General features: G+C 49.8%; 1 pseudogene across 1 annotated transcript; it reads left to right on the top strand.

The window, feature by feature from the left end:
- Positions 1–421: 421 nt before the first annotated feature.
- Positions 422–1,169, top strand: LOC308525931 (RNA-binding protein 7-like; annotated as a pseudogene). Its single transcript has one exon. The product of its transcript is annotated as an RNA-binding protein 7-like (transcript).
- The last annotated feature ends 8,520 nt before the right edge of the window (positions 1,170–9,689 follow it).

Genomic DNA, 9,689 nt, shown 5'->3' with positions numbered 1-9,689 from the left:
GGGGGCTGCTGTCCAGCATCTCGGTTTGCTCAAGGCCTCAGCCTGACCTCTGGGTCCGGGCAGGGCGTGGCATGGACTCTGGAGGGAGGATTGTGGGTCCCGATGACCCGGGGCTCAGGCAGCCTACAGAATACTTCCACTGACGTGTGAAAGGGATGGAGCGCTGGGCTCTGTCCCAACAGGTCTCATGGCCCGGGGTGCACCTTCTCTCCCCCTTGCTGACTCTCCCTCTCTCCCAGACAACAGTTTGAGCAAACCAAGCAAGCCCTAGCCCTTTTGACTACTTTGTCTGAGGACAAACTTGTAGGCCAAGGGGAAACCCAATTACTGTGCCCTTTTGTCTTTTTTGAATTCCTCCCTAATCTATCTATTAAGAAACAACCTCGAGAGTGGGAGCTTCAGCCTCGCACGGGAGGGGGCGATGCTGAGATGGGGGCGGCGGCCGGCGGATCGCACTCTCTTGTGGGAGCTCCTTTTCGAGCTTTTCCACCAGGCGGGGCCAGTAATAAAAGTGAAAATTCCAAAACATAAGGACGGTAAACCCAAGCAGTTTGCATTTGTGAATTTCAAACATGAAGTGTCTTCCTTATGCAACGAATCTACTTAGTGGAATAAAACTTTTTGGAAGGCCCATCAAAATTCAGTTTAGATCAGGAAGTAGCCAGGCCTCACAGGATGTGAGTTTGTCATATTCCCAGCATCATGTTGGAAATTCAAGCCCTACCTCCACATCTCCTAACAGACATGAAAGGACTGTGGATAACATGACTCCGTCACCACAGATAATTCAGAGATCTTCCTCTTCTCCAGAAAATTTTCAGAAACAAGCAGTGATGAACAACGTTTTGAGACAGATGTCATATGGCAGGAAATTTGGTTCTCCACATCTTGATCAATCAGGATTTTCCCCATCAGCTCAGTCACATAATCATAGTTATAACCAGTCTTCAAGCTCCCAGTGGCGTCAAGATGCACCATCATCACTGCGTAAAGCCAGGCAGAGTTCTCATCCCTACCTAGCAGACAGACCCTATAGCCGTGAGCAGCATTACAGAGGACACAGAGATGATTACTTCTATGAAGACAGGAATCACGATGGCTGGAGCCATGACCACGATAACAGGAGAGACAGCAGTAGAGCTGGAAAGTGGCATTCATCTCGAAACTAGCAAGTGTTCAAAGGACATTGTTTTTATAGGGTCATCCTAGGCCCTTAGGACTAAGTTGGTCTGGAAATGTTTTGTTAAAACTGTACAGAGCAGTTTTATAAGATGCCACATTTCTTTATAAAACTTTTAAAACATGTAGCTATAGTCTAATACAGAAATGAGAAGACTTGTGATTACTGTTTTTACATTAATAACCTTTCACCTCAGGGTTTCATGAAGAGGAAAGCGTTCAATGCGCAAAAGAAAGTTCCGCAATTTCTAATTGTTTTAGAAATTGAGGAAGGCACGCGTTATATGTATTGGTTGTATCATAAAGCAAATATTTTAATGATCTATTCTCTATTGTATTGCAAGGACCTGCTTATTAGTGAATCACATTTTGTGTATATAATAGAAAACATTCAAGTTGGTAGTCTAAAATACAGTAGTATTTTGTGAACAAATGAGAAAATGTAATTTCAATGATTCGTTTTACTAACATTTGAGAAAGATTATTGATAAAGTTTGAGAATAATCATATTGTTTAACTTCATAGAGAATGTAGGTGTATAAGGTCTGTGACATGCTTTTTGAGTCTTGCTCTAATTGGATATCAAGTGTAAATCTACACTTCCTATTTCATTCTAAAATATTAGAATTTTCTTATTAAATCATGTTTGACTGAATAACTGAAGTCACTCAGGAAGTTAAATATCTGTAAATGTTTTTTCTTTTTAATTAAAAATTCAGTTTAGTGTAAATTCTCCTTTTTAGGAAGAACAAAAATGCAAATGCAGAGTCAGATAAAATGATTTATGAAAGTATGCTTGTTTGGGAAAGGTTCACAAAGCCTTTAAGTGCTGCCTCTTACTCAGGGTATGTGTGCAAGGACACGTTTTATTATAGGGGCTGTACATGTTGTCTTTCTGTTTGAACATTTGAAAGAGTTAAGTCTTACACGCTCTGATTTTAAAATGTTCAAATCCTGTTAAAACTTTTATGTATCAAGATGTTTCCCTTTAATTGTAGAACTTTATATACAAATTCACTCCTTGATATATTTGAATCCTTTTTAATAACTATAGCATTTTTATACTGTTACTTTTTAATATATTGAAAACGTAAAAAAACCCCCAAAAACAACCTCGAGCGGGCTCCTCACTAAATGGGCTTGAAGCAGAGGCATTAGCCACGTGACCCATCCTCCCTCGGGGCAGACACGCAATTTATCTTTCAGCGAAGCACAGGGCGGCTTAACACACCAGCCTGAGAACAATGGCCATCGGCCCGTCTGTCCCCATGAGGAGGAAGAGGCAGAGCCAGGGGCTCTGACCCCATTAGGGGCTTCGGGGCAGCTTCCATAATGGTGACAGCTTAACTGAAATGATTTAGTAGAGGCGGCAGGGGAAGGAGGCACACAGGATCGCCTGGGGCTGAGCAGAGCTGGCAAGGGGTGACCCCTCCTTTTCATGGAGGAGCCTGTACAGATCGGCTCAGCCTCTTTCTTCTCCCTCAGTGGATCTTCTCCCACACAGGATCGCCTGGGGCTGAGCAGAGCTGGCAAGGGGTGACCCCTCCTTTTCATGGAGGAGCCTGTACAGATCGGCTCAGCCTCTTTCTTCTCCCTCAGTGGCAACCCCCCCCCCCTCCTTCCAGGTGCTGCAAGGAGGAGGGTGTCTCATGGGATGTCCACTCCCCTGTGTGGTCCTGGGTGCAGTTTCCGGGGCTGCCTCGAAGGGGTGGGGGTGGAGGGGTAATATTCCTGTGGTTGGCAGGAGGTTGGCACCTGGGCACTTTGGTAGCACCTATGCACTTGGCCCTGTAGCCGTTGCTGCCCTGCCCCACAACCACTGAATCGTGGGCCGGACCAGGCCACAGACACGGAACTGAATCCATTCTTTTTTCTTCCCGGAGGAAATGGGTGTAATTGCTCTTCCTCAGCCGGACTTGGGAGAAGGCTCACTCTTGCCCTGGGACTCGCAGCGCCAGCCCCTGCCCTGGGCCAGGCAGAGTCAGGTTGGGCACACGCTGTGAGCCAGGCTCTTTCTGCCAGCCCAGGGCGTCACCCTCTGCTCCCTGCTCTGCCCTGGCCCTGTCGCTGGGCCCAGTGCCCAGGGACCTGTTCAGGCTGCAGAGGTGGTACTAGGAGCAGAATTATGAGTAAAGCTTCCCAGAACCACAGAGCCTCAGGAAAAAGAACCACGTAAGAATTTAAAGCGTTCTGATGTCCACGTAAGAAACGTCCAAACCTGTAAGAATTTTTGTGAGTTTATTTGAGCCAAACTGACGACAATTGCCAGTAAGCAAACTCTCAAAGGATTACGAAAGTGCTCCAGGGAATGGCAGTTCTGCACCTTATTTTATGCATTACAATCAAAGGAGGAGGCAAAAGGGAGAAACAAGAAATCCATTGGTGGTAGATTAGGGAGGCAGGAGAAGGCAAAGGGTCAGGTGGGCATGGGGAAAGGGGAATCTCTGGGATTGGATAAAAAGTAAAAGGAATAGAAATTATTACGTTGGTGATTCTAGGGTAGTTAACAGCTAATTGACATGATAACAATAACAGTGAGGGGTTTTGTGCTCTCTGCTCTGGCGCTGAGATTGGCCCTGAGGGGTCTGGAAAAAGGAAATTACACTGACATCCCAAAGGTTGGTATCACAGATGCAGAAGGAAAGCAGACAGGTTCAGTTAAGGTAGAGACTGACCTTTGTCGCCCAGCCGGTGTGGCTCAATGGTTGAGTGGCTACCTGTGAACCCAGAGGTCGCAGTTTCAGGGCACATGCCCGGGGTATGGGCTCCATCCCCAGTATGGGGTGTGCAGGAGGCAGCCTATCAATGACTCTTTCTCATCATTGATGTTTCTATCTCTCTCTCCCCCTTTTTTTCCTCTCTTTGAAATCAATCCTATATAATAAAAGGCTAATATGCAATAGACCGAATGGTAGAATAACTGAACAACGGAACAATCAGTCGCTATGATGTGCGCTGACCACCAGGGGGCGTGTGCGGAACAGGACGGTTGTTGGCTGCAGTGGGATGGTGGAGCAGGTGAGCGGGGACACCAGACCAAGGTGGGGTGCCGGTCGCTGTCATTGGGGCAAGCCTCTGGTGGTTACTGAAAATTCTTTGCTCCCATGCAAAGCCGTCCCGCCTGGCACTTGCACCTGCTGTCGGCGTTGGCCCCGCATGCACCCACTGCTGGTGCCAGTCCTGATCCCTTGGTGCCATCAGCGGGTGCGAGCAGTGGGGGCTTCTCCACCTCCCCCTGCTCCTGAGGGGCGATTGCAGTGGCAGACAGGGGACAGGTGGCTGCAGCTGGAGAAGCCAGGTGGGGTCACAGAGGATGGGCTGAGACCCACCCCTGTGCCTACCGCAGCCTCACCGCCTACAGTTCCTTTCAAGGGGCACGAATTCGTGCACTGGGCCCCTAGTAAAGATATATTTTAAAAAATGAAATTTAAAAAAAGGGTAATAAGCGAGGGTCAGGGTGCCCTGGCTATTCCTGTGAAGAACCAGCTTGGCAAGCCCACCACTGCCTGGGAGGAGCGGTGACTTCCCCTGCGCTCACAGGGGCCTATGCTGACCTCTGGGAAGGATTGTGCTGCTTGATTTTTGCAGACACAGGAGGGCTCGCTCATGCTTGGCTGCACTGCAGGGAGCTCAGGCTCTGGCTTCCTGGGGGCCTCTAGGCCAGGTCCTCAGCTTTTCTGCCCCAAATCCACGCACCACATCCCCAGGCGCGGCCTCCTGTGTCATGGACCTGACTGGGGCTCCTGGAGAGGAGGCAGCCAAAGCTGGGGACCGGGATTCCATACCCGCTGGGCACCGGCCCTGGGAGAGCCCGGCAGGCCAGCCCCAGGAACAGTCTGTCAAAACAGAGTCTCTGGTCTTTAGGAGGGAAGGCTCCAAGGCTGACTTTGGGGTCTCCTGCCCTGTCCTGGGAGCGGGCTGACCCTGCCAGAAGTCTGTGAGGCCTTAACCCAGCTCTGTGGTCCTGGAACCCCCTCTTCCCGCCCCCTCCCCTCTGCCCAAGGGGCCCTTCCACATTCCGAGTGCTTACTCAGGACGTAGAGGAACAGGCAGCTTCGTCCTAAGGCTTCCCTAGGCTCAGCACTGCTATTTAAGGCCATCTGGCTGGTCTGATATGCTCAGCTCCAATCTTGTCCAGAGTCACACACACTCCTCTTCCTCCTCCTCCTTCTTTTAAATTTATTGACTTCAGAGAGGGAGAGAGAGATAGAAACATCAGTGATGAGAGAGAATCATTGATTGGGTGCCTCTTGCCCACAACCGGGCATGTGCCCTGACCAGGAATCGAACAGTGACCTCCTGGCTCATAGGTCGATGCTCAACCACTGAGCCACATTGGCTGGGCTAAAAAATTTTAATTATGAAATGATTAAACATATAGAAAAATTGAGACAATGGTATAATAAATCCCTTATGCCCATTGTCTAGATTTAACAACAATTAATATTTCGCTATATTTGTTTCATCTACATTTTTACTTAAGTATTTAGGAACAAACTACTGATACACATTTTACCCTAAACACTTCAGTTTGTATCTCTAAGAATGAGAAGCTTTCTACATGACCATGTCATTGTTGTAGCATCAAAATGAACAATTTCTTAATATTGTCTAACACCAAGTCTGTATTCAAGTTTCTGCAAATGCCAGAAAAACTGTCTATTGTGGTTGGCTTACTTAAACTAGAATTCAAGCCAGATCCACATGCTGCATTAGGCTGTGAAAACTCTTTGGTCTCTTAAACTAGGTCTGTGCCACCCTTCCCATGGCATAGTCACGTTGGAGAAACCAGGGCAGTTGCCCAGGTCATACCCGGTCTCAGGAGCTGTGGGTTCCGTGGGCAGGTGCCAGGAGAGGCCTTGCCCTGCCTGGGCCACGGGAGTCCCCTGCAGGCATCACTGAAGAGGTCCAGGGGCACTTCCTTAAAGCCCAGAGATGCTGGCCCTCCGTGGGGAGCTGCTGTGACATGCAAGACCTCCCAGAACAAGAATAAAGGCTTTGAGGCCCTGGCGGTTACACCAGCCCGCCAGGGAGAGAAGAATACGTAGAGGCTCTGGGAAGGACTTTGAAGATGAAGGTCAGTGACTCAAGGCCTGTCAGGGCCATGACTCTGGAACCTCTGATCCCTCTGAGGGCGGGGCCTGCTGGAGCCCTGGCAGCCTCCCACCCACACAGCTTCCTTTGATGGATGCTGGGCCCTGCCTTGGGCTCTCCGAAGGTCCCCTCCCTGGGATCAGCTTCTCTTCTGGCTCCAGTGTGTAGCAGCTGCTGTGGCAGCTGTGACATTGTCCAGGCCCCTTCCCTGCTCCCCATGGGGCTGCATCTCCCGCCCCGCCCCCCACCTCCTTACTTAACCTGCTCTCCAGGCTGCTCCCAGGCCTGTGGCTCTGCGCATGTTCACTGCAAACAAACAGGATTTCCCAAATCAGTCTGGCTACTGGCATCACAGGGTAGGCCAGGTGTGGCTCGGGAGGAACTTGTAAAGCAAGGCTGTAAATGAAGAGATAGCATCCCCCCTCGCCCCCCGCCCCCCACCCCCCGCCCCCGTTAGATGGAAAAAATAATGTAAAGGTTATAACCTCCAGTGTGGCCAAAGGTATGGGAAAACAGTCTCTTGCTTTCTTGGAAGAGGATGATTGGCCAGCCTTTAGGAAAAGAAATTGACCACATCTTTCAACATAAAAAATGTGCATGTCTTTTCATCCGTTCTTTCATTCAGCAATATCTACCGAGTCCCACTGTGTGTGAACACTGTTCTAGTTGAGTGTTGGGGACACAGCAGCGAATCAGACAGACGAGATATCTGCTCCTGTGAAGCTTGTACTTTAGTGGGGAAAGCAGATTCTAAACAAAGCACAGAGAAGGTAAGCCACTTGCCCAAGATCACACAGCATGTAGATGTAAAGGTGGAATTTGAGCCCCTGCATTCTGACTCCAGAGTTTGTGCTCTTAAACATCGCACTGCATTAACAGATAGGCCCTGAGATTTTAATGTTCTCGAGGTACGATTTGCTATTTCTAGAGTGGAGTCTTGAAAGTCCCCCCGGGGCATCTTGGCATTCACGGGAGCAAGAACAGCTGGTAATGCCTAGCTCTAGCCTCCTTCTGTGGCTGAGGAACTCGTCTCCCTGTGCTGGGATGGAGAGAGTAATCCCGTCACTGTCCAGCTAATGCCCGCGGTGACGCGCCACTACATTGCAGGCCTGGAGGGCTGCTCCAGGGTGAGTGAGTCCATTCTAGATTTGGAGCAGGGTTGGGGGGTGGGGGCATTCAGGAACAGACTACACAAAACTCTTCTCTCTCCCTTACTTCCCATTCTCTTTCTATCTCATTAGGATGAAAAGACAAAAGCAATTCCAAGGAAATGCACCAGAAGTATCCCTTCAGCTCTGCTCATGTCCTGGCAGAAGGCTCACACCACACCACACCACGCTCTGGGTCTGGTGCCCATCTGGAGACAGGTCGGGGCCCGGGGCGCCAGGCACTGCTCTGGGGTCCCCGGGAAGCTCGAGGAAGCCGCATGGGGTGTCTGGCTGAGAAGCAGGCTGCTGCCAGGCAACTCTGTGCATTTGGTGGCTTCACTGGATACTCATCAAAAGCTTGGCACAGACACTTCCCTCCTCCAGTGACAGCTCACACTTTGGAAAGCATCAAATGGCTCTGAAATGTGATAATGGCTTCTATCAATTTCTGCACACAGGACGAGATATTCCACAGCAAGACTATTTGTCTCGGCCTTCTGGAACGGTCTGGGCTTCCAGACTGACAATCCCCTGCTCCCCGGAGCAAGGTCTGGTGGTAGATGGGGCCTAAGTGGATGGGACCATGTGGGGGAGAAGAGCTCACAGGAACGTCCACCTCTCCGCACTCCATTTGTGTGGTGGGGGAGGGGAGGATTCGGGGACATTCCTTAGCCAGGCAGCAGGCACAGCTGTGACCGCAGCAGCTGCAGAGCCCAGAATGGGTCGGAGTGTGGCCTCTCCCTCCTTAGGCCTGGCAGATGACCTCCTGCCCCATTGCTGGCTTTGGGTGGTAGGGGCAGGGCTCTCGCTCAGGTTTGAGCAGGCGCAGAGGGAGGGGGTGTCTTAGGAGGTGAAGGACAGTGGGAACAGAAGTACAGAGGTGGCCGCCTGCCTGGTGCTAGCGGGGAATGAAAGGAGGCCGCGTGGGTTGTTTTGATGCATTTGTGACTGAAGCCTAACTCCGGCCTAGCCTGACTGCTGGGATAGGGCATGCTGGGGGGACCACACCCTGGAGGCCGCGTGGTGATCCCGGTGGGGGCCATATGGGCTGGACAAGGAGGGGTGGCGGGAATGGAGAGAGGGGAGCGGTGGACAGTTCAGTGGCTGGGCAGGCACATAGGAGTTGGGCTGTGCTGCTTCCCTCTGTCCTCCATCCTGGTGCAATAATATGCACAGACTATCCCTCCCCTGCTGGGAGCTCAGTGAACCCTCAAGTGTCCTGGAGAATGTCTGGGCTTTGTAACCGGGAGCCTAGTGAAGTGTCTCTTAGGAAAGGTGAGGATTCTTCTTGCACGATGTCCTGCAGATTAGGGACGACGGAGCATCCGTCTGAGTGAGTCCTTCCTGGGTTGGAATGCTGGGTGGGTCCTTGCCCTGAGCCACTGCTCGGGTGTCCCCAGGCTCTTCCAGCAGCCCTTCACCCAGGCTAGCGGTCGCCAACCGGTGGTCCGCGGATCCCTGGTGGTCCGTGAGGTCCGAAAGATTGGCGACCGCTGACCTAGGCCATCAGCTGGCAGCCCTGGGTGGTAAGCGTGTGTGGTGTGCTTTAACCCATGGCGGTATTTCCCTGTTTATGCTCAGCCGTGTCTCATTTTCAGCTGGTGGGAGCTTATTCAAGTTAGCTCTTGAGTCCTTTGGCACCATCCCACAGTTTTGGTGTTGGTTTGACAAGAAGGCTCTTGGACACTTCCTTCGTTGGACCTGAAATTGGCTATTTCTCTAAGTGGCCCTGGTTCCTTTTAGTGGGGCATGGTACTTGGAGACCACAGTCTAGGTGTGTTTGTATCCCTCCAACAATAACATAACACAAACAATTACAAACCACTAAACAGCAACAGGGAAATAGCTAAGGGTCAACAAGAATTGACTGATTACATGGCCACTAAGAAGAACACTGCAAAAAAAAGGAAACTGTATATCTATATTCAACAACATATAATAACTCTGAAAGAAGTGGAATAAATGGTATAAAATAATATGTATAGTACATTCTAACATATACCTATTCATGTAAAATAGCACACACATAATCTGGACAGAGACATCTGGTAGGATACATACCACAATGTTAATAGTATACGGTATACAACGATATGCAGCATATAATGGTTTGCAGCATATAATATAGAATAGTATACAGTGTGTAATGGTTTGCAGTCTCTAACAGCATAAAACAGTATACAGTTTACAATAGCAAACAGTGTATAACAGTACATAATAGTATACACTATATAATAGTATGCAATATATAACAAACTTTTAGGGAAA

The sequence above is a fragment of the Myotis nattereri genome (assembly GCF_964212035.1).
Source record: "Myotis nattereri genome assembly, chromosome: 10".
Taxonomy (NCBI): Eukaryota; Metazoa; Chordata; class Mammalia; order Chiroptera; family Vespertilionidae; genus Myotis; species Myotis nattereri.
This window is presented reverse-complemented; position numbering and strand designations above follow the sequence as displayed.